The sequence below is a fragment of the Malus sylvestris genome, chromosome 2 (assembly GCF_916048215.2).
Source record: "Malus sylvestris chromosome 2, drMalSylv7.2, whole genome shotgun sequence".
Classification (NCBI taxonomy): domain Eukaryota; kingdom Viridiplantae; phylum Streptophyta; class Magnoliopsida; order Rosales; family Rosaceae; genus Malus; species Malus sylvestris.
In genome coordinates, this window is record NC_062261.1 from 11658556 (window position 1) to 11685125 (window position 26570).

Sequence of the window (26570 nt, forward strand, 5' to 3'; positions counted from 1 at the left end):
AATACAACTTGACTATTGTATGAGACCACCAGGTATAACCTGTCTTTACATATGATTTTGTAGTTTCTGTTTAAATGTGGATTAAATTGAACTAGGCACATACAAGGTTTTGCTCAAAAAGTAATAAGCATCAATAGCATACGAATATACTGTAATAAGCATCAATCAATATCATAAGGATATATTGGTGGGGCAAACAAAACGAAGAGAAACATAAACTTATTGGGAACACAAATGTAATTTAATTCATAAGGGGCCCTTTCAACTTCTAGCTAGTTATATTAAGTTTTTTTTTCTTAAAGTCAATCTTGCATGTTCACTTTATTTGTGCTTTCTAAGTTGTATCTTGTCAAATGTGAATTTTTACTCTCCAACTCTCTTGAAATGAGAAAAAATGATAAGCTTATGAATGACTGAATGACTTATCTATTTTTCTAGAGCAACATCATTGATCCACTGGTTGTTCTTGTCTTTGTGGATGAGGTGGTGGCGGAGGAAGTGCAAGTGCATCAGTTGGAGGAGGAGGTAAGGGATCCCTCACCTATTTCACCCTCTTTCCTCACTACGTAGAAGCTGCAATCTAGAATATGAAAGGGAAAACTAACTAACATGACTAAAATGTTAATATATACAAACCATTATACGCATAATGACTATTTGTAAAATTATAGGCCAATAGATTACTATTGTAGGTTATGAATTAATTTATAATGCAGACGAGGACTTTAAGCCATTGGAGCTTGATGTGGCTTCATGCCATTTGAGTCTTGTTGCAGCTTCGTGCCGTTTGATATTTGATGCGGCTTCATGCCATTTGCGATTTTTTCCTTTGGCTTCGTGCCATTTGACATTTGATACCGCTTCATTCCATTTGAAACTTGACATGACTTTGTGTTGTCCGTCACTATTTTTATTCATGGAGTCCAAAAATATATAGCTCACGTGAATACAAAATTGTTGTTTTACTTCAATCTCACATGTAGCAACATTCCCTATAAAATTAGGAACTTTGTTGCATGAGCAGCGTCCATTAATTGGAAGTCTAGGAACTTGTGCTTGAAGACTTCTCTTTTACTCTTTGTAGAATTTGTTTTTACTTGATCAAAGCAGCAGAAGTGAATTTAGTTTATATAAACCAGGGATTCATCTTGATTTCTTAGTTGCGTCTAAAATTTGATATCAGACTGCCTACGTATCTTTAACGGAATCAAACCGGCGTAGTTCGTAAATTTTGAGACTCATCGCGGCTTTGTGCCATTTAATACTTGATATGGCTTCGTGCCACTTGTATCTTGTAAATTTAATGGGAATATTTGTGATGAACCCATTATTACTTTGGTATTTGACTTTGTTTTGGTGCCATGCATCTCAGACTTCTTGAATAAATTTAACTTTGATGGATGCCATATTCATAAAACCCATATGAGTAATATGGAAGAGCTACTTTTTTTTTTTTTTTTTTTTATGGTTTTGTGGATAGCCTTCCCATTTTAATTTGAGAGAATTGTATGTAGCAAGCTTCTTATTTTTTTCCTTTGTACACTTTGATTTTTCCAAGTCCAGATGGGATATCACATGGCGTAAAGTCTTAGCACAAAAAGGCTTTTGATGGAATTCTTTAAGAAGTAGCTTCCCTCTTTTTCATAACTTTCTTTTGAATTTTCAAACTCATTTGTTATGGGATTTTGAACCCATTTAGCCTAAGACCCAAGTTTTTCTTTTAATCTGACAGCAGGCTTTGCACTTTTCTTTATTTGACTTTAAAGGTCTCCAAGTTCCAAATGGGACCTCTAATTTCAATGGACCTCCCTTTTTCTTCACGTGAGTATTCCCACGTGAGGTACATTTTACTCTTTTTTTGTGGCTGAGACTTGAAGGAAAAAGTGAGACTTCAATATTTCTGACAGCCATGCTTTACTCTTCTCTTTATTTGACTTTTACAGGTCTCCAAATTCCAATAAGACTTGTCTTCTAATTTCAACAACCTTACTTTTTTCTTTATGTGAGCAGACCCCAATGTGAAGGGTAGAGTTCGTCCACCCTTTCTCACCTTGCGAGATGACTTTACAATTTTTTTTAGTTCCAACACATGGTGCTCTTCCATCAGAAACCGAAGTCAGTTCCGCAATATTTGGGCTCCCGTTGATTTCGCCATGTTTTTGAAATTCCTTTTGGGTTTGTCAGCCGTTGATTTCCGGATGAAGATGGGTAAGACTGGAGTTCTATCTCCTTTTGAATTGTTCCAATTTATCCTTCCCCCCCCCCCTCATTTTTTACATTCTTCTTTGAACTTTTCAACCCCATCTAAACATGGGAATTTGAACCCATTTGACTGACAGCAAGCTTCATTCATTTTTTTTATAACCTTTAAAGCTTCCAAATCCAACAAACTCTATTCTTCTCCACGTGAGGTGCCCATTTTTTCTTCCTTGCTTTCCTTTGTCTTGTCAGCTTGTCAGTTTGTCAGCAAACTCTTTTTTTCTTCTCTGTGAATTTTTAAAACTTTTCCAAATCCCAAACTTTACATGGGAGTAAACATCTATTTATTTCCCTCTTGTAGTAACTTTTTCCTTGGTGGGATTCATGCCACGTGGAGTGAGCATTGTGATAATGGTTGTTCTTTGTGAGTGGCTTTCTTCGAGTTCTTCTGGTTTTATGCAACACATCATCACCAAACCCATCTCCTTCAAGCCATATCAACTTCCTTCGGGTTCTTCTGGTTTTATGCAACACGACATCACCAAACCCATCTTCTTCAAGCCATATCCTGCGACTTCCTTCGGGTTCTTCTGGTTTATGCAACACGGCATCACCAAACCCATTTCCTTCAAGCCACGTAGTGCCTGGATTCCATCTGGAAAACCACCGAAGACGTCGGTTGGAGACGTGGTACGACTGCCATTTCTGTTTGGGATTTTTTGTCTAATGTCGGCAGTTGCTAGCATATAAGTTCTTGTTGTTGCCCAAAGTTTTCTAAAGACAACGTTTTCCTGCAAAATAATTTTACTGGAGAGTAGATGAAGAGAAAATAATCATAGTTTTGTACCTTATGATTGTTGCTTGTAGTTTGCTCTTCTTCCTTGAAAGTCTCATCTTTCGTTGCTCAATTTCTATCTCAATTTCTGCAGCGTACCTTTCCTTTTCTTTCATCCTCCGTGTGCTTTAATTTCTGCAGCCTCTCCCTTTTTTTTTTGTGTCCTTTTATTTGCTTTGGTTTGATGCCTTTTTATAGGTGAAAAGGTGGACATGGCAGTTGAAGCTAGTGGGATATTTTCCTGGGGTGTGGAGATGCTGAAAGAAAGCCATCACTTGAGTGGAGAATGTGGGGGTTTTTGGAGAGTTCTAAACACACATGATCTCTGTACTTGGTTGCAACGTAGATGACAAAACTCCATCAGACTTGTCATAGTCCACGTACGTGCGGGTGTAGAATATATATTTTTTTAATTTTTTAATTTTTATTTTTCTCTTAAGTCTCCCTGTTTTTAATAAGAGTTGCTAATATATTTTATTTGTGAAAATATATAGCTCAATAGACACATTTCAATAGGTTGCCATAATAAAATATATGTAAAATTGTTTAGACAGACATATAATATGACAGGAAAAACTAGCATGCTTTTAGCATATACATGCACAATACTTCATATTCATCATTACTATTCAGATGCAATAATACTATTGACTAGAGGTAGCATGAATACTAGGTCATTTTAAATTGCAAGTATTAAATACAACATACGAACTTGATACTTTGGTCTTGTACTTAACTAATCTCAAGCTTGAGCACCTTTAATCCTGAAAATCAAGAAAGTACAAGAATTTCATATATGTATATACAAAAGTAAATCTGCATCAGAGCATAATATAGAAATTTTAAAAGTTGACTAACCAATTGTAGATGTTCAATCAATTTACTAGTTCTAGTTTCCTATCCTCCCAACAAATGATTTTGGCTTTCTATATCCCATCAATTACAAATTAATTCAAATCTTCTGTTCTCTTCCTCCATTGTAAAGCACTTGAATGTACGTTGGGTAGAATATTTGAATCTCTTAGCATGCCAATGTCAAACTACATTTTGCTCCAACAAGCGACTAGGATGTAAAATCCAATTCGATCCCAAACTTGGCAGGTTAAAAAGATGGGGAACATGAAATCCAAATTTAAGCTTGCATAATGCATGTCCAACGCCCTAAAAATGAAATGCGGTCAAGAAAGTGGCAAAGCCAAATTCAACCCTCATTTTTCTAATTTCTTAAGATTTTCAAAAACACCCCATGTAGCCTGCAATGCAATGCACCAAATCACATAATAAACCAATTACAGAAGGGCAATGGCACCGCGCCGTTGGCACTCTCATGTTTAACTTTTGGCGCTACATATATTACGTGTATAAAAACTGTAAAATACTCAGTTTGAAGTGCTAAAAGCATTGCACTTAATAGATAGATAAATATATGTGTGGGAAAGTGGAAGAGTACCATGACAAAAAGTGCTTCAGTGAGAAATAGAATAGGAAACCCTCTAAAGAACGCGAAGGGTCCTCTGGATTCTAGAATCGTACACAATACTAAAATTGTAATTGTACATGAACTAACAAACACCAAAATTTAATCAATTCAATCAAACTCAAATTAATTAACAAAATATTATTTTGTTTGAGAATTTTATTAGACGATATGGGGTGACTGATGCTGCATAACTGATGTTGCATACTGGGTGACTGATACTGCATACTGGGTGACTGATGTTGCATATGACTAATGCTGCATAATTGATGCTACATATGATTGATGCTACCAGATTTTATGTTTCGTCTTTCCATGGGATTCTCTATTTAGTCTAATCCCTTAATTTGAGGAAGATTGACATCTAGATGACTTGTTAATAGTTGTGTGCTAGCTACTTGATGCACTTCCTTAATTTAAGGAGTGATAGCTTTAGGGTTTACTGGGTTAGTAGGATTTGCCAAGGTAGGGTTGCGTGTAACCTTCTATCTCATTATATATCCCCCCTTGTACATTCAATCAATCTATGAAAAATGCAATCAAACAAACAAACAAACTTAAAATTTCCACAAATTTACTCTTGTCTACGTGTTGAAAAAATAGTTACACGAAAAAAGGAGTAGTTCCGGTTTTTTTTTTCCCGAATATTGCGACTAGTATAATCTTCTTCACCTACCAAAAATTATTCCTCCTCTTTTTTTTTTTCATTTTGTTCAGTTCTTCTGTTTTCCCCTTTTTGTTCTTATTTGTTATGGTGTAGCAGGACATGATATTTTATTTTTAGAAGTGGATTTGTGCTATAGCCGAGATGCTGTAGTTTTTATCCTACCTCAGAGAATTAACTATGCAACTAATCAAGAGCTTAAATAACTGCAATAATTGTGTTCTAACTAAATTAGAATTAAGAAAATTACAATTTAACAAAGGATAATGTTCATAGATGGCCATCAATGACATTCCAAAGAGAAAATAGAAAAATAACAATCATTATTCATTGATTTTCAAAAGAGAAAGGAAATTGATAACTGGGTGTCTAAGCTTGGCAAACAAAGACTGATTGAAGAAGAAAATCAAAAAATAATTAAAGAAATAAGTACCTTGTTGTCGATTGAGAGGCCGAGGGAGGGATACGAAGGAGAGGTGGTACGTAGTCGCCGTCGATGGCAACCACCAAGTGGCTGGTCGGCGAGGCGGGGTGAGAGAGTAGAACCAAGGGGAGCTGAAAGAGATGGGGTGAGAACAGAACAAAATAGGTTATTAGGTTTTACAATTTGGGAGTTTTGACATTATTATTTCAATATTTTTAATTTTTACTTTTAATATTATAAGTGATGAATTGACTATTACGTGGCCTACTCTTTATATAAGTGATGAATGTAAAAATTTCATCACATATTAACATTTAGTTCGACGGTAAAATTTCCCGCCCAATAGTTTGTGACGAATTCAAAATGTTTATGTGACGCAAAATATTTTGGTGTTTGTGAAAATCTTTATGTGACGATTTCTAAAAAAGCCTCACTCATTTTAGCCAAATGTGATGAATTTTTAGGCGCCACAAAAAATACGTCACCTAATCCATGTTTTCTTGTAGTCTTGTTTAAATCCATCTAGATGCCATAGAGGGTTAACATGTAAAGATATTTTTTGACGTAACCAGATGTCATGGCTGTTGAATAATTTAGGGAAAATCGATCATCAATATTGGGGAACTACTTGAGCATAACATATTAAGGGAATTAAGTAGAATTGGTTACGGTGAATTCGGATGCCCTAGGTTTTATTTTCTTATATTTTTAATTTTATTATTTCATTCATTTTATTTTCAAGTCATATTTCATTTTTAGTTTAATTCAAATTTTCTCTCTTTTCCATTAAAGCTTCTCCACTATGGTTTGTTCAATTTAGTTATTAAGATTTTAGAATCAATTTGATCTTTGTGGGACGATATCCATGCTTATATGCTATATTGTCGTTTGATTTGTATACTTGCGAGCACAAAAATTCGAGACTTAAAAAGACTAATTTTAGTTATCTAGTGACTCCACCTTATCTTCATGCAATAAATATTGAAGTGTTGTTTAAATGAATAGTCACAAACCAATAAAAATTGGTTGCCATCATTTATCCACATGCACACATCGATCTTTCTGCCAATTATTATCCATTTGCCAAATTGTGCTCCTTACTACATCATTATCACCAACTTACATCACCACGTGCTAGGTGTTTGGGTTAATATTTAACTTTGGGCTTAAAAGGGAAGGAAGCCCAAAAGAGTTCAAAAAGAAGAGTTTTTGCTCGAAGACCAGCGCCAAGCCCAGATGTCCACTTCGAGACAACATGACTACTCCCCATTAACCATTAAATGAAAAGATTAGGTGCTTGCAAAGGAAGTGACAACTGATGGAAATCCACCAACTCTCGACCTAAAAGCACTTTATGAATGGCATAGCATGTAAATTACTGATGGTTCCCTACCCTCCAAATTGCTTTCGGGCAAGAACAGAAACAACACAAATCAAGTTAATTCATCTATAAAATGAGGAAGAGGGCCCAGAGACAAAGACACTCAACCAATCAAACAAACAAACATACAACTTGTCTCTCAGCTAAGCAAATACCCCGAAAGTTGTGTTTTGTCCAGATTCTGCACCATTTTAGCCTTAGATTTCCTTAGAAAGACATCTTTTCTCTATGTAAAAGCTCTGCTACCTTTTTCCTAAATGATGTAGTATCAATCCCTCTTGTATAAACTTTTTTCCAATCATCTCCTTTAGTACTTAACCCTTTTGTAAATTGCAAAGAGGAGAGACCGCAAGACGTTTAACCTTGTCTTTTGATGACTCAAACCCCCATTAGTTCTCAGATCTAGTTCACTTAATGGTTTTATCATCATAAGAAGATTGAAATGAATTAAACTGATGACTTGATCAGATTTGGACCTTCACCCCTTAAACATACAAGATAACTAAAAGTCCTTAATCTCAAGGCTTAGAAAAGAACTTAATGTAGACTTAACCCATCTACAACAATCCCTTGATAAGCAAGAAGTCAGAAAGAACTTGGGGCACAAGTAATCAGCTTAAAACACACTTGTTTTACATCTGCCATACAGAGATGGCAGTGGCACGTCTAAGCACTTAGTTGGTTTTGATTGGGAGCCTCAAGGCCTACACCTAAGGCCCCACAAAGGCACCTTTCAGAACTAACTTTGTTTTCCTATTGTAGTATTGTGACAAGAAAGAGCCCAACAATCAACTAAAGTGCCAACTTCTCGAGGAGCTGTGTGCTCGAGCCAAGAACACCCATTAGCCAGATTTCCTGCCCGAACACTAGGACTCTTCACATAATGTTATGATGCTCCAATTCAAACATCTAGATGCTAAGAATCCCAAACCAAGTTGAACTGTACTGCTTTCTTCGATATAGTTTGCATCTCAATTATCTCGCATAAAAAATACCAAAATAATTTATACATTATGAAGAGAAACTTATTATGATTAAAAATCACAATATCATCTGTTGATGCACAAAACCGGAGGTCTTGAAACAACGTAAATCCGATTGTGAATCTACAAGAAATGTAAATGACACAAGATGTATCGTGGATCACCCCAAGGTTTGGGCTACGTCAACACTGATATTGTATTTCTCTGAGATGTTGAAGAGGGAGAGAGCCTCTGTAATGTGAGAAGGGATGTGAGAGGGTGAGGGGGCTTCGGGCCTAAAAGTTGGCGTCTCCCAATTGTGAGGGTGAAGAGTCTCTTTTATAGAATAAGGGCTTCTCACTTAGTACATATTTTCCCCTTCCTTTATTACATAATTACATTTGAGTCATCGAGTATTTATACGAAATCTAAATACGGAGGCCCTAAGTATGATACAGACAGTAGTCCCCCAAGTCTTCAGTCAAAAGAGTCTTTTAGTTGGAGACTTGAAATTCAGTCTATGTGTGGGCCGAAGTAATTAGATGTCGTCTAGAAATGATACTCGATATGAGGCGGTGCCCAATCTGTAATGATGCTCAACTAGAAGTAGCACATGTTGCGAGTTTGCTCTGCTTGTGGTTTATGTTGTCTTGGTTAGCTCGGCTTGTGGCGTTAGAGGTGAAGGAGTCTCTTTTATAGAATAAGGGCTTGCTTCTCAATACATAAATGATGGGCTAGAATCGATGCTCGTGGCCAGGCGGTTGCTCAGTAGGCGGCGATGCTCTCTAATGATGGTGAAGGAGTCCCTTTTATAGAATAAGGGCTTGCTCCTCAATACATGAATAATAGGTTAGAGTTGATGCACTCTAATGATGGTGAAGGAGTGCCTTTTATAAAATAAGGGTTCGCTCCTCAATACATGAAGAATGGGTGCTCTCTAATGAAAGTGAGGGAGTCCCTTTTATAGAATAAGGGCTCGTTCCTCAGTACATAAATGATGGGTTAGAGTCCCCTAAGTATTTTTCATGAGGCCCAGTTGAGGCCCAATATATGGTACATAATATAGTCCCCCAAGTCTTCGGTCAATAGAGTCTGTTGGCTGGAAACTTCAAATTGAATCCATGTATGGGCCGAAGTGGCGGTTGTTCGAAGGCGATATTTGTATACCCTGCACTAAAGCTTTGTAGGTGAAGCTTTGCAAGTGAAGCTTTGAAGCTGGAGCTCTATAAATGAAGCTTTTGAAGCTGTAGCTCTATAAATGAAGCTTTTGAAGCTAGAGCTTTTGTAAATGAAGCTTTTGAAGTTGTAGCTCTGTAAATGAAACTTTTGAAGCTAGAGCTTTGTAAATGAAGCTTTTGAAGCTAGAGCTTTTATAAATGAAGCTTTTGAAGCTGTAGCTCTGTAAATGAAGCTTTTGAAGCTAGAGCTCTGTAAATGAAGCTTTTGAAGTTGATTGACATGAGTGATGTTCATGAATGTTTATGTTAATTGACATGTGTGATGCTCATGGATGTTGACATAAGTGATGCTCATGAATGTTGACATGAGTGATGCTCATGAATGTTGACATGAGTGATGCTCATGAATGTTGACATGAGTGATGCTCATGAATGTTTATGTATGATTGATATGAGTAATGCTTATGAATGTTTATGTATGATTGATATGAGTAATGCTTATGTATAATTTGAAGTACTGGGCGTACTTTTGATCACCTGGTTGGTGATAATAGCAGCGGGGTGCCGAATAATTTTTTGTAGTACTGGGCGTTCTTTTGGTCACCTGGTTGGTGATAATAGCGGCTATTTTGGGCTTGCCGTTTTTTTTTAAATTTTTTATTACCCTCTGATGGGGTTATACAAATGTCTCCGGAAGATAAGAAAAATAAATTACATCATTAAAAAATAAATATGATCCTCTGCTCAATGGGTCACGCCCATAATTCCCTTTTCTGCATGCCATCCTCACCACAATTATGTCTTTTTCTTTTTTTATTCTTTTCCTCCTTTTTCTTTTTCTTTAACATCATGGTGTCGTCTGTGAAGAGTGGGAACATGCATGATGAAAGTTGGTGGGCATCTTCTGCGCTGTCATCGTTCCAAGTTGATCCCCTTAATTAACTTGGAGCTTAGGCTGCTGTGCATCAGTGGGTATCCATGCTTTCTGCTTTTTCTCTTTTGCTTTTTGCAATTATCTCCGACCCAAAAGTTGATGCACAGAACAGAATCCTAACTCAGCATTAAGCAGGTAAGCTTAAACAGCCGAGTGACCAAAAGGGTCAATCTGCCAGCCGATTCGAGGAACCTGACCAAATTCTTTCAGAATAAATTAATGGCCTAAAATTATCTGATCAATTAAGTCCATGTAATGCGGCGTGGCCTCGTCTGGTTTCTCATTTTCAAGAGTTGAGTCACTGGCCCATGCTCGGAGTCGGAGGTTGGACGAGAAATCTGAACCAGATCAACGTATAAAACGTATCGAATGGCTCCGGTGTCTCGTTCCACATAAAGTGCCGACTCCAACCACACCCAACTCCTTTATCTTCTTATGCTGCTCCCAACATGCGCACCCCATCACACGCTTCAGCTCCGTCACTACCCTTCCACTACCTCTCACGAACACCGCAATCTCCTCCCACCTCAGCACGTCCAAGAACGGCAGGTCCAGGATTGGAACGGTCCGTGATCACCACCGGCACGCAACCAAAACGTAACACCTCCCTGATCCCCGACACATCACCTCCTTTGCACTCGAACAAACAGAACTTACTCCCGCTGAGTCTGTCCGCGAAAGTATTACTTTCGCCGTGTTGTTCGTCAGCTGATAGGAGCATATTTATGCAACTTAGTTAGCTTGTTTCTTGGCATTTACTTAGTTTAATTCTAGTTATTTTAGTACTTTAAGCTATTTTCGTGTGTTTGTAGGTTCAAATAACAAAGTTGGCAACAAAGTGCTATTTGGAGCATTTTGGAGCATTTTTGGGCCAAGATTGGATAGTGCAAGCATGGAGACATGAGGATGGACGTTTTTGAAGATTAGAAGGCTAGAAATCAACATGTGTGTGTGCAAGTGTGTTGACCTACAAATAGAAACATTCATCCACTACACCCATTACATCCACTCATTACCAAACACTCATCCACTACACTCATTACATCCACTCATTACCAAACATCCATCCACTACACTCATTACCAAACACTCACCCACTACACCCATTACATCCACTCATTACCAAACACTCATCCACTACACTCATTACATCCACTCATTACCAAACATCCATCCACTACACTCATTACCAAACACTCACCCACTACACCCATTACATCCACTCATTACCAAACACTCATCCACTACACCCATTACATCCACTCATTACCAAACACTCGCCCACTACACCCATTACATCCACTCATTACCACAACATACACCACTACCACCTTAATTAGATGATGGTCATCTCCCTAGCCTATAAATACATCCACCCTTCACCATAACAAAAAATCAGAAAAAATCCATCCAAAGACACTATCTTCACATCCATTCCTCCATACAACCAAACCTTCAAACATTCACCAACACCTTGTGCCGTAGCAAAGGAAGGGAAGGAAAGTGCTTAGACGTGCATGCTGTCCAACTTGGATCGTTGGAGCGTTTAGGTGTCTTCTTTCTTATGTTTTCAATGTCTAAATTTGTTTATCGTTGCTTTGTAAGTATGAGGAACTAAACCCCCCTTAGCTAGGGGGAATTCGAAACCATGTTCATGCTTGCAATATGATTTGATTACCTTCAGTTGTGATTTATAAGTTGTGAATTCAATTTACTTATTCGTTTGAATTAAAACTGATTTGTGTATGTTGGTTGAGAGTGCACGCTTAATTTTCATGCATAAATCTGATGCGAGGATATAAGGGAGTTTCACCTAATCGTTATGAACTTATATTCACAAGAAGTAAAGGTTGCTTGCCACAACCGCGTTAAGTAAATTCTTGGCATAAGTTTCATGCAATTCATAGTAACAAGTGCCTTGTCAATGCTTATGATTTTCATAGAACTTAATGATCTTTGCTTGTATCTCTATTATGCAATTCATGTGGGGAACTTGTGGGGAATACTTTGGGTTGTCGTATGCAATCATCCAATTCAATAACTTTAGGAAAATCTGAGGGTTAATTAGTGCAATTCACGGTTAATCTGGGGCATTGGGAATTCATGGTTTATTGAAAAGCAATTGGAAATCGTTTTGTATGCAAGTGTGACATGTGTGGAGAAGAACCTCCTAGCTAGCCTTTTATCCATTCACTTTACTCAAATTCGTCCAGATTTCACTAGTTCTTTACTTTACTTGTTTTGTTTTCAAATTCGTCAAAACCAAATCCCCTTTTACTTTGTTGAGTCACATTAGTTAGAAAGTGATTTCGTTTGTGTTTTTAAGTGTTTTGAACTTTGTTTTACGTTTTTGAGTCAGTTTAGAGGTTATTAGCAAGCCTTCCTAATCCCCGGTCCAGAACGATCCCTACTTACATTATTTACTACAATTAATACAAGAGGGTTTAATTTGCGTGTTAAGTTAATTTTCACATCATCAGCGCGGGAGTGCTCAGAACTGGCGGAAGCGAAATGTCCTTGTGGGGGATAAACTTACCGGCCGGCTTCGGGAAGCACGAGATCTAGACCGAGTTTTTCTTAAGCTCAATGAGATTTTGGTCTGATTCGTACCCGATGCCGACACATGAGAGGTAGAAATGGTCAGCGCCGAGGGTGCGATTCCAGTATGGAAGCTCGGAGCGGAGGGATCTGATGAGACGCGCGACGGAGCGCGGGGGGAGGTCGGAAGGGAAGGGGACGAAGAAGAGGTAGGCTTTTTCAGGGTTTTCGGTGGGGAAGTGGCTGTCCTGCAGGCGCGTGTAGAAGAGCGATTGGGATGGGGAGTGAAAGGGAAGGTGCTGTTTGGATTGTAGATGAAGATCTTGAAAATTTTGAACATGTTTTGGTAATTTGGGTGGATCGTGATGGGTGAAAGGTAAGGGGAAGTGAGGGGTTTGGGGTGGGCGGTGAGGATGAAGGAAAGAGAAAATTAGAGGAGGAGGAGGTGGAGGAGGTCGAATATGAAGGTGGTGGACATTTTGGGACAGCCACACAAGGCCTTAGACCGTGAAACCTCACTCTTTCTCACTGGTAAAGCAGGAGGTTGAAGACGAAGAGGAGATGTCTTTGCCTTTGTCAGAAGCATGGGATAGCATGTGCAGCTGCATATGTTACGGTTTGTTTGGAAAACTATAGATGAAAATGGAGGTAGAATTTTGGGTTTTTGTAACCGTTTGTTTGGGTTTTTGCAGATTCACGGCGGAGGTGAAAAATTGAGAGAGAACCGACATCACTTTTCTTATCGATTCCCATAGACGGCGCCAAATGTTGATGCACAAAACCGAAGGTCTTGGAACAACGTAAATCCGACCGTGAATCTGCAAGAAACGTAAATGACACAAGATGTATCGTGGATTACCCCAAGATTTGGGTTACGTCCACACTGATATTGTATTTCTCTGAGATGTTGAAGAGGGAGAGAGCCTCTGTAATGTGAGAGGAGATGTGAGAGGATGAGGTGTCTTCGGGCCTAAGAGTTGGCCTCTCCCAATTGTGAGGGTGATGAGTCTCTTTTATAGAATAAGGTCTCATCACTTATTACATATTTGCCCCTTCCTTGTTACATAATTACATTTTAGTTCCCGAGTATTTATACGAGATCTAAATACGGAGGCCCTAAGTATGGTACAAACATCATCTTCCAAAAATTACTAAAAATTATCTTAACATAACACCTTTCACATTCAACGGTCTACACCCCTGCTCACTTAACAGCCTCAATTGCTTGGGTTAGCGGTGCACATTGGGTGCAAACACATGTCAATGACTTACCGATGACAAGTCTACTAACCATACAAACTGCCGACATCGGATGCTTCCTTGCATTTCAAAGAAGACTAACTGAAGGTCGAATTTTCTTTCTTTACCCTTTATAAGTCCTTGTAAGGACTCATTAATCTGTAAGCAGATCGATAATACAAGCCCAAGACGTGCTTAGGCCTTACCATGTGCCTGTGACAAACAAATGGCATGACCATGACAAGCCTGCCTAACCTTGTAAAATGCCAACAGTTGATGCTTCCTTGCAGTTTCAAAGAAGACTGACTGAAGGTCGATTTTTCTCTTTACCCTTTGTAACTCCTCGTAACGTGCTGAATTTTTGTGTGCCTGCAATCCCTTCGGTTCTTATAACAAAATTAAATACACAAAAGAAACTGCATTGGCTATTGCTTCAGAAATTGAAGGCTGAATCAAGAACTAGTATTCCGGTACTTCTTGCGAACTATTCGATTTGTTTTTCTTTTCAAAATTTTTTTCACTTGATATCATTGAATTTGAGGAGTTTCATGAAGCTCAAAATTTAACCTACAACTACTCTAGGGAATAAGGATGAGAAGTTAGAACAGAATATTAGGATACAAAGTATGTTTCGACCTTTGGATTCAAAGCAAAACACTTACACTTAGATGCAGTTTAAGCTTTTATAATTAGACATGAAAAAAGACTTTATATAATGTGTTGACTTACCATGTGTATCGCTTAATTTTTGCACTTCTTTCAGGGATAAGTTAAACCTGGGAATCCATTTCTGCCATTTCGATGTTTGTATTTCGGAAACCAGTCCGTCAGTCCAGCCTCAGCTCTACCGATGCTTTGATGAACTACTCTTAAGTCTTTCAATCTTTGGGTTTAGCCAACTCTCTGCCAGTGATCAACGTGAGATGACGAAAGAAATTTCTAATAAAGTAATTGAAGATGTCATAGTGGATCAACTCCCGGAGGAAAGTGAAGAGAATTTCAGACTCAGAAAATTCATGGAGTTATTCAAAAAACTTCCATTCCTTCACCAGAATAATTTCCTGTCCACAGTTATATAGAAATCAAGCGTGAGAGGAAAATCGGCAAGTCAATTTCTTGGTTCAGTACTCACCTAGATGCAAGTGATCAACAACAACTGATTAGAGAATTAGTTCATGTTGTTCGTGGCAGGAATTCCCGTCGGGGATGTTTCCTGGCCGACGAGCACACAGCTCCCCTGGAGGTTCGGCGCCGGTTGAGGGCTGCTGTCGGGCTTCTGCTTTCTTGTTGGGCTTTGTCGGGCAAGTCTCGTCGGGCAAGACTCTTCGGGCAAGGCTGAAAGAGAAGGACAGCGTTAACTTTGAGAGGTGCCTTTGTGGGGCCTTAGGTGTAGGCCTTGAGGCTCACAATCAAGGTTAACATTTTGGTGCTCAGGCGTGCCACTGCCATCTTCAGCATGGCAGATGTCGAATAGATGTCAAGTTTTAGTTGTGAATATGCATATGCCCGAGAAACCGTGTTAGATATAACAGGTGCCTTTGTGGGGCCTTAGGTGTAGGCCTTGAAGCTTCCTGTCAAACTAAACCAGTACTTGAGCATATTATATTTGGTCTTTATGGTTGTCAGGGCCTTATAACTATTATATTTCTGATTATCCGAGTCTGAGAGGTAGAGTGAACCCAAATAGGTGCCTTTGTGGGGCCTTAGGCGTAGGCCTTGAGGCTTCCCATTAGAGTCCGTTCTTATACTCAAACCATCTAGACCGCAGAATAGAATAAATCCAAATAAGTGCCTTTGTGGGGCCTTAGGTGCAGGCCTTGAGGCTTCCTATTAGAATCCATTCTATACTTAAGCGTTCTATGATAATCATGATATAATAGAAATAAAACCAAGAGGTAGGTCGATTACTTGCGCCCCAAGTAACTTCGGACTTCTCGTTTATCAAGGATTGTCGTGGATGGGTTAAGTCCACATAAAGTTCTTTTTTATGCCTTGAGGCCAAGGACTTTTAAACTAATCAGATTTACATGTCTGAGGGCTTAGGACTTGGATCTTATTTAAGCATCGAAGATATATTCAAATCGGATCCAAGTACTGAGAAAGCTTTGTCATCGTGATTTTACTAGAAACAACTTGCATATAACTGGAAATATACAACATATTGCTAGACTTTAAAGAAAGAGAAGATAAAGACAGAGCAAAGCAGGTCGGGCAAGATTAAACCTTATCAATTAAGGCTGATCGTCTTGCAGGTCCCTATCTTTGTAGTTCTGTCAAAGGTCTGAAAGCTTAGAGGGGGAGAGGGGAAAGGAGAATACAAAAGGTGAATCGATACTACAACAAGTTCGAACAAGGTAGCAGAGCTATTACAGAGGTTGGGAGAAAAGATTATCCCGCGGGGGATGAAGGCTTGGGTTGATTACAGCTTTGTTTTGAAAGGCAAATCTGGCTTTTTGAGCAGAGTTTGTGCTTTTGTTTGTTTGATTGAGTGTCCTTATTCCTGTCTTCTCTTCCTCCTTTTATAGACGACTCGGTTTGGCTCCTGTAGCGACAGCTTTGCCCGAATACGGTCTGAGAGTGATGACTCATCAGCTTTATTACATGTAATGCCACCATAAAGTAATTTATGGGCTGTGCAGTCTGATCAGTCTACACCACTTAGTCCTTGGGTAGGTAGGCAAGTGGCCCTTATGAATTGCATCAAGTCAGAAAATGCCATTTCCTGCTTTCCCAAGTTTCGGCCGGGCCTTGATCTTTTATTCCTCCAGGCCTCCTTTTGGGCCGACTCCATCCGTGGGCCAAAAAATCAAGTTTTAATCCAAATAGTGCCCCCTTCAATTAATGTGAAGGTTGGAATCCCAGGCGTCGTCATTAATTGAATACCCGCATGCATGCATATCCGTCCTTGGGAATTTGTGCTTCTGGTGCCCCTTGCTCTTCGCACGACTCTTGAATTGTCCTTTGGGCCCTATAAAATCTAGCTCGGGACTTCTCTTATCAAACTACCATACCCGCTTTGGCTCTGGCCTTCAACTTCCATCCATCTTGAGCGTTCTTGTCTCCTCTTAGAAACTGAGAAATGGGTTCCTCAGGTTTTGAGTGGAGTTTCCTAAAACTCCCCTTTCGCGAGAAAAGGAGGTTTCACCCGATGACTGCTATTTCCAACACCCTTGGTCAACCGCCCCTCTATCTCCAACACCCTTGGTCAGGCGGCTTCCTCTTGATGGTTTATCTTCCCGCAAGCTGCGGCGATAAGTTGGGCTTCACCATCACATATAGTGACAGCCCCGTCGGAGGATCCTCTACCAGGCCCATGTTGGCCGCACAACCCGATCACCCGATTGGGTTCCATCCATGAAGACATCGGGAAACCAGTTGAAGACACCACCATACTTAGAGCGAATCAAATGTAACACATAGGATTGGAACTCTATAAATTTCATCAATTTGTCGACATGAAATAAATACTATTTTAGCAATTTCTGTCTTTCTGCTTTCTTTGAATGTTTGATGAACAAAAACACTGCATATGAGACTCCCGAAGCCTGTTTCACTCTGCCCCCTCTTCAATGTAACAATCCCTAACATCCCATAATGTAGGACAATATTTTTTCAAGAATCTAACATTAATGGGATGTTTCTGCCCATTTCCTTCGAGGTCCGCTAGGTAGTATCCTCATTTATTCAAGACTCGACTAATAATGAAAGGACCTTCCCATGTCGGGCTCCACTTTCCAAAACCCCGAAGCTGAGCTCCCAGCGGGAGGACTGTTTTCCATACTAAATCTCCCTCTTTGAAATACTTTACCTTCACCTTCTTGTTATAAGCTCGGGCAACAGCTATCTTTCCTTCTTGAATCTGGTTCAAGGCTTCAATTCGGGCTGCATCCAGGTCTTCAATACCTTGACACATGGCTTCGATATATTCTGCACTATGTAACCCAAATTGGTTCTGAATTCTTACGAAACTAACGTTGATCTCCATGGGGAGCACTGCATCTTGCCCGAACGTCAAGGCATAAGGAGTTGTGCCTGTTCCCGCTCTTTTAGAAGTCATGTATGCCCACAACGCATTCCCCAGCATCTCGTGCCACTTTTCTGGACTATCTATCACCATTCTTTTAATAATGTTGACCAGGATCTTGTTATTAGCTTCAGCCTGCCCATTTGACTGAGGGTAGTACGGACTGGATTGGATCATCTTTATCTTGTACTTGCTTGCAAACTCCTCGACTTCTTTTGAAATAAAAGATGGCCCACGGTCCGTCACTATAGTCTCGGGCACCCCATATTTGTGCAGGATCTTGGTCTCGATAAAATTCTTGACTACGGCGGAAGTTATGGATTTTACTGCTGATGCTTCCACCCACTTGGTGAAGTAATCCGTTGCTACAATTATAAAAGTATGCCCTTTACTAGAAGCTGGATAAATTTACCCGATGAAGTCCATCGCCCATCCTCGGAACGGCCAAGGCTTGACCACTGGATTCAGAGGCACTGAAGGCACGTGCTGGAGAGGTCTATGCCTCTGACATTCTTCACAACCGCGGGCATAAGACTTGCAGTCTTTTTCCATGTCGGGCCAGAAATAACCGTACCTTCTGAGTAGCCATCTCATCTTTGTCCCTGCTTGATGTGCTCCACATATTCCCTCATGTACTTCGGCCATCACTTTCATGGATTCTTCCTGGCCTAAGCATTTTAACAGTAATCCATATGGGGTTTTTCTTAGCAGGTTCTTCGCCCGTAAGACATATTTGGTCGCTTGCTGCCTATTCTTTTTACTTGTAGGTGAAGAGGGATCCTTCAAATGATGAATAATGGGTGCCCTCCAATCTTCCATCTTGGTTTCTAGAACCATTACATCCAAACTAAATCCCCTGTCTAAGATGGAAGGAAGGTTTCTTGTTTGGATCTCGACATCTATTCCATACTTTCTTTCCTGTATTGGCACTCCTTAGGCTAGTTGCGCCATTTCATTGGCTGCTAAGTTAGACCCCCTAGGAATATGATTGACTGATATCTCCGACTCCCAGAAACTCAACAATTGTGTTGCTGCCATATAGTACCCCGCCATAGTGATATGTCTGCACTTGAACTCGCCATTTAGCTGGTTTATTACCAACTCTGAATCACCAAAGACTTCTACTTCTGCTGCCCCCAAATCTAACAGGATTTCTAGACCAATAATCAATGCCTCATACTCTGCCTGATTATTAGTATTTTCTTGGTAATCGAGCAGGAATGAGTAATAATGATAAACCCCTTGAGGATTTATAATCACAATCCCAGCCTCTGCAGCCTTCTGAGTGTGGGATCCATCGAAATACAGCTTCCAAGAAGTAATCCAGAGGCCCGTTACTCTTCTTATCTCTTGCTGGATCCAATCTTCTTTGCCCGAAACATCACTTCTTGGTGGGATCCAAACGCTAGTAACCTCCAAACTTCCCAGGATATTGATTACCTCACTTTGAGGTTCCTGATGCTCGGTCAAGAAGTCAGCAATTGCCTGGCCTTTGACTGCCCTTTGGGGTACCTATTGAAAGCTGAATTCTGACAGTGCTAGAATCCACTTTCCAATCCTTCATGCTAGCATAGGTTTTGACAACATGTACTTTATCACATCTGTTTTGGCAATGATGTGCACGTGACAAGGTAACATATAATGCCTTAGCTTGCTGGCAGTAAAATATAGAGCCAAACACAATCTCTCCACCGGAGAATATCTTGTTTCTACCTCGGTCAAAATTCTGCTAAGGTAGTATACGGCCTGCTCCTTTCCACCTTCATTATTTTGGGCTAGCAAACTCCCAATTGATTTTTCCGAAGCAGAAATATACAACTTCAAGGGCTTTCCCCTTTGAGGTGGTACCAGCACTGGTGGAGAAGTTAGGTAGGCCTTGATGCTGTCAAATGCCTGCTGGTGGGTCGGCCCCCACTCGAAATTCTCTTTATCTTTCAATCTTAGTAGAGGAGTTAGCGGCTGGATTTTACCCACTAAATTGGCAATGAATCTCCTCAAGAAGTTGATCTTGCCTAGTAGCCTTTGAAGTTGCACTTTGTTGGTGGGTGGAGGTGATTCCAATATTGCCCGAGACTTGTTCTTGTCCACTTCCACACCTCTTTGATGCACCAAGAATCCCAAGAAGTTGCCTGCTCTTACTCCAAATGCGCACTTCTTTGGATTCATCTTCAACTTGTGGATCCGCATCCTCATCAATGCTTGCCTGAGATATACTAGATGCTGCTCTTCTGTTTTAGATTTCACCACGATGTCGTTGAAATATACCTCCATGTTCTGGCCAATTAGATCATGAAAAATAGCATTCATTGCCCTTTGATATATTGCGCCAGCATTCTTGAGCCCGAATGGCATGACCAGATACTCATATGCCCCCACATGACCAGGACACCTAAAAGCTGTTTTATGAATATCATCTGGAGCCATCTTTATCTGATTATATCCGGCATTTCCATCCATAAAAGATAAAACTTTATGCTTTGCTACTGCATCTATGGATAAATCAGCCATGGGCATGGGGTACTCATCATTTGGTGTAGCGCCATTAATATTTCTGTAATCGACACAACATCGTACTGCTTTTGTTACAGCTTTTAAAACGGGTACGATATTGGCCAACCACTCCACATATTTGGTTGGTCTGATAAAGCCAGCTTTCACTAGCCTCTCAATCTCTTCTTTGACCTTTTCTTCTATCTCCTTTGACATCCTCCGTGGTGCTTGCTTGACCGGTTTATATCCTTCCTTGATGGGCATTCTATGTTCCACCAAGGTTGAATCTAACCCTGGCATCTCGGTATAATGTCAAGCAAAACAGTCTTTGAATTCTTGCAAAAGACAAATAATTTTTGCCCGATCATCAACCCCTAACAAACCACTGATCTGTATTGGTCTTGGATCCTCCTCCGTGCCTAGATCAATAACTTCCAAATGATCCTGAACTTCGGGTGATGGCTTATCAGGTTCTGCACATAAAAATTCGACCAACTCTGGGCTCTCGGGCAAGTCGTCTGGCCTATCTAGATCATATATGCATTCGGCCATTTGAATGGCCCTATCCAATTCTTCACTGCAAGATTCCTCTCCATTTCCATGCTGGCTGGTTGAAGCTTCTTCCTGCCATTCTTGCTCTTCCTGCTCCCTTTCTTGTCTTCTTCCCTTCCCATATACCAACAGTCTTTTAATCAGGGATCTGACTGCCGTGACCTGATCTTTCTTCTTTTGTTCAGTCATTGATGGTGTAGGGAATTTGGTATGAGACAGGGTCTATCCCACTCCTCCTTAGTAAGGAGCATTCCTTGTTCCAGAAGCTTTTGGGCCGTCACCTTGGTAGAGCGGCCGTTCTCGTCAGCTCCTGAACACTTCAAGATTCCTACATTGGGGTTGTAGAAACTTGCTTCCGCCACATTGGCTGTGGGGAGAAATGGCCGTGATTCGGCCTCTACTATCTCCCAAAAACCTGGTCTTTCAGTACCTGCCTCATGATATACAGCCACCTATTGATGAAGAGTGGAAGGTATGGCTAAACTTTGGTGGATCCAATCTCTTCCGAGTAAGGCTCCGTAGGTGGAGGTGCAGTCCACCACAAAGAATGCCAGCATTATCTTTTTGAATCCTAAGTCCACCTCCAAAGGTAATATCCCATGAGTCTTAATGATAGCACCTGAGAAGCTAGAGACCGTAAGGTCCGTGGGAATAAGATCTTCCGTACCTCTCCCCATCTTCCTCATCTGCTTGGCCGGTAACACGTTAACAGCTGCTCCTCCATCAATTAAAATTCTTTTGAAGGGCACACCTTCTAAGTGAGCTGAAACATATATAGGCTTCAGATGGTTGGCCAACGAAATACTCGGGCGACTGAACACCATCTCGTCTGTGTAAATCCTTATAGGACCACCTTTGGATGCTTTTGAGGGCTCAGCCTTGCCCGAGTCTTCTTCTTCTGCTATCTCCACATTGACTTGTGCCATCATTGGCTCCGTTGTTAAGTAATCACCCTCCATAGTAGCAGGCTGATCAGGTCTGGCACCAAACGTGGCGGATAATACATACGCCATGTTGATGTGGAAATTACTCGGCTCGAGTACGTCCTCCTTCTTGCTCCCCATTTGGTCCATGAATTCATCTAACCAGGCCATCGCATCGGCTGGAAGTAGTGGTTCTGGTATCCCTTCCTGTTGTGGTTGATCCATGCCCTCGTACATCGTTTGTTTTGGAACTTCACCAAAGGGATCCACCAATGGCAGAGAAAGTGGTCTTGCAACAGTTCCCATGTGAATAGGCTCCGGCTTCCACCCAGGAATTGGTACCATGATCAGATCTTCTTGAGCTCTTCTCAAGATTCTATACTTCCCAGGATGTTGGCTCTGCGGCACATGATCCCCTACCCCTTCTGCTTTGCTATTGGCTTTCTCTACCTCCTTCTTATTTCGCCAACGGAGCTGGCTACTACCTCCAGATGTTACTCTTTCCAACTTTTGATTTTTTGAGGTTTCAGAGGTAGTGTGGGTCTTCAAGGAATTCATGTAGGCCTTGTGCTGCCTTTGAACCCTCCTGATCATAGAGGCTCCCATCGGTTTGGTAGGCTGTCCGTTCTTCCCAACTACATACCATTTCCTCCCGAGGTGGGCAGGATTCCCTTTTCTGCCGAGATTAGCTATCCCATCAGTTCTCTTGACTTCCCCCTTCATCTGGCCATTCTGAAGATGATCTGCACCTCTTTGGATTTTGGCCTCCATTTCTGCCTCGTCAGAAGCTTCATGGTTTCGAAACACTTCTGACAAAGCCTTGGGTTGGGAATCACCTCCTAAGCGTTGAAAAACACTTCGGGAAGTATCCTTCTTTGTTGCCTGCTTACTCCTTTCGCGGGCTTCTCTTCTTGTATCTTCTTCCTTCCTCCTGATTAACTCGTGATCAATAAGGACTCTAGCCGAGGGAATCTCGAGCTCACATTCACATTGGCATTTACTACACATAACCAACCCCTTGATTATGGCAGCCTTTGGATACTCGGGCAGTTTGATTATTCTCTCTGTAGGTTTTTCGGCCAGTCTTTCTTCTTCTTCCCTTGTAATCTTCCCTTTTCTTTTCTCCGCCCATGTCATATTGATCATATTTATAGGGGCCTCTGAGAAAGGAAATGCAGGGTTGATTACGTCCATCTCGTCTGGCTGGCTGTTTCTACTTCTTTTTCCTTTGGGAGGAACCACATCTGTATCACTTCTAGAGCCTGTGGAGGCTTTCTCCAATCTTTGCAGCATCTGAAACAATGTGGTCTGTAAGTCTTCTGGCATATCTGTTTCTCTATCTTCTTATTAGAGATCCCACCGGGCGTGCCAAAACTATGTTCGTGGCAGGAATTCCCGTCGGGGATGTTTCCTGGCCGACGAGCACACAGCTCCCCTGGAGGTTCGGCGCCGGTTGAGGGCTGCTGTCGGGCTTCTGCTTTCCTGTCGGGCAAGTCTCGTCAGGCAAGACTCTTCGGGCAAGGCTGAAAGAGAAGGACATCGTTAACTTTGAGAGGTGCCTTTGTGGGGCCTTAGGTGTAGGCCTTGAGGCTCACAATCAAGGTTAACATTTTGGTGCTCAGGCGTGCCACTGCCATCTTCAGCATGGCAGATGTCGAATAGATGTCAAGTTTTAGTTGTGAATATGCATATGCCCGAGAAACAGTGTTAGATATAACAGGTGCCTTTGTGGGGCCTTAGGTGTAGGCCTTGAGGCTTCCTGTCAAACTAAACCAGTACTTGAGCATATTATATTTGGTCTTTATGGTTGTCGGGGTCTTATAACTATTATATTTCTGATTATCCGAGTCTGAGAGGTAGAGTGAACCCAAATAGGTGCATTTGTGGGGCCTTAGGTGTAGGCCTTGAGGCTTCCCATTAGAGTCCGTTCTTATACTCAAACCATCTAGACCGCAGAATAGAATAAATCCAAATAAGTGCCTTTGTGGGGCCTTAGGTGTAGGCCTTGAGGCTTCCTATTAGAATCCATTCTATACTTAAGCGTTCTATGATAATCATGATATAATAGAAATAAAACCAAGAGGTAGGTCAATTACTTGCGCCCCAAGTAACTTCGGACTTCTCGTTTATCAAGGATTGTCGTGGATGGGTTAAGTCCACATAAAGTTCTTTTTTATGCCTTGAGGCCAAGGACTTTTAAACTAATCAGATTTACATGCCTGAGGGCTTAGGACTTGGATCTTATTTAAGCATCGAAGATATATTCAAATCGGATCCAAGTACTGAGAAAGCTTTGTCATCGTGATTTTACTAGAAACAACTTGCATATAACTGGAAATATACAACATATTGCTAGACTTTAAAGAAAGAGAAGACAAAGACAGAGCAAAGCAGGTCGGGCAAGATTAAACCTTATCAATTAAGGCTGATCGTCATGCAGGTCCCTATCTTTGTAGTTCTGTCAAAGGTCTGAAAGCTTAGAGGGGGAGAGGGGAAAGGAGAATACAAAGGGTGAATCGATACTACAACAAGTTCGAACAAGGTAGCAGAGCTATTACAGAGGTTGGGAGAAAAGATTATCCCGTGGGGGATGAAGGCTTGGGCTGATTACAGCTTTGTTTTGAAAGGCAAATCTAGCTTTTTGAGCAGAGTTTGTGTTTTTGTTTGTTTGATTGAGTGTCCTTATTCATGTCTTCTCTTCCTCCTTTTATAGATGACTCGGTTTGGCTCCTGTAGCGACAGCTTTGTCCGAATGCGGTCTGAAGGTGATGACTCATCAGCTTTATTACATGTAATGCCACCATAAAGTACTTTATGGGCTGTGCAGTCTAATCAGTCTACATCACTTGGTCCTTGGGTAGGTAGGCAAGTGGCCCTTATGAATTGTATCAAGTCAGAAAAGGCCCTTTCCTGCTTTCCCAAGTTTCGGCCGGGCCTTGATCTTTTATTCCTCCAGGCCTCCTTTTGGGCCGACTCCATCCGTGGGCCAAAAAATCAAGTTTTCATCCAAACACATGTTGCAGATGATGTCGAGATACTTACCAATGAGGATATGAGGCTCAGAAGATTTACACAGCTGTGTAATGATTATCCAGACTATGTATGCATCTTTTCGCTTTCAGGCAATCGAAAAAACAAGAGGAAGCAAAGGAGACATCCGATGACGAGGAAGAAGCTTCTTGGGATTGGTAGTCCCGTTTCAATGATTTTTTCATGGGATTTTCTATTATTTGGTTCAAGGGACAAAGCTCGTATGATCAGTGGCATCTGATTCAACAACTGTGCTATGGAGTTAAAAGCGCTGTAAGAATTGAAAAAATTCTACAAGAAAGTGAGAAAGATTTGAAGCTCAGAAGATTCACATTGCTATGCAAGCAAGTGTTTGACTTTGGTGTTCAAGTTCATTTCCTGGACGAGGCCGAACAGAGGCTGCTATGCCGATGAAGATATCTTCCGCACCGGGTGCTCCTTCAGCCTCAATATTCTGCCAGCGCTGCTGAACTACTTTCGCAGCTCTCAAGTTTTGGGTTCAGCCTACCGTCCCCCACTATCCAGCAAGACACGATCAAACAAATATCTAACAAACTTACTGCTGAAGTTGTTTTAATGGAAAGAGTTGCAGGGGAAACAGAGGAAGATTGGAGAAGGAAAACGTTCACAAAACTGTTTAATAGAGCTTCTGTCTCTACCTGAGTTCAAATATTCAAGGAGTGTACAAGCAATTTCTTGAGTGAATGACGCTTATGTGATTCGATTACTTTGTTCAGGAATTTCAGCTCTAGTGATCAACAAGTGAGGATCGAAGAAATGTTTGGTCGATTAATGAAGCGGGCAAGGAAAGATGTCAAAGATGTCATATTCGAGAGACTCTTTGAGGAAAGTGAGGAAGATTTTAGATGACTTCATCCCAAATGAAGCTCATAAGAGGAGCTTAAAAGCTCTGGTACTGCTGACTTCAAGTAATGAAGAGATAGATGAAATCAAACAGTCCCGTTATGCTGAATTTTACATTGGGCTGTCGATTATTTGGTTCAAAATGCGATGTGCCAATCATCCAAGAAATCCAGTTCAAGTACTTTTCGGAGTTGATAAAGAAGGTGATCACACAATTGAGAAACTCCCCAATGAGAGTATGGAAGACTTCAGGCTCAGAAGATTTATAGGGTCGTTTAAACAACTTCAGTTCAGTTACCAAGAGGACATTGTGAAGTGCATTCAAGGTACATTATTTCTCGATCTAGGTTATAGCCATGATGAAAAAAAACTGGAGCGGCGGAAGGAGCTCAAAAAGGAGCCGCCAAAGTGGGAGCAGCAGAATGACCAAAAATGAAAGGGGGAAGTAGTGGCTGGGCTGGTAAACGCTTGCTAGGTGTACAATGCTTTCCCTCCGTTTGCTCCTCAATTCATCAAGATCAAAATTCCAAACCTAAGAGGAAGAGACGTGACAAATACAAAAGGAGGGCAGGGCAGGGACAAGTCAACAGTAGATGATTTGCGAGCATGCAATTTGGAATTGAAACCTTTTACAATAACAGTATCTGGTGTCAATTTCTCTCTTTTATATATCAAGTTCACTGTTTTCCCTTCACATGTGTATGCTTGTAAATCAAGCCTTACTTTCTGTACTTCCTCCCCTCCGTTCGTATCTTTATCTCATAATATCTCTTTTGGGTCTCTTTATATGTGTATACATCCTAATTTTAAAAGGGTTTTTATTTTATTTTATTTTTCATAAAACCTAGTGATAAGA

At 40.8% G+C, this 26570-nt stretch overlaps 1 pseudogene; it reads left to right on the forward strand.

Annotated features, from left to right (window-relative positions):
• Positions 1-12690: 12690 nt before the first annotated feature.
• On the forward strand, positions 12691-26150 carry LOC126601254 (uncharacterized; annotated as a pseudogene).
• The last annotated feature ends 420 nt before the right edge of the window (positions 26151-26570 follow it).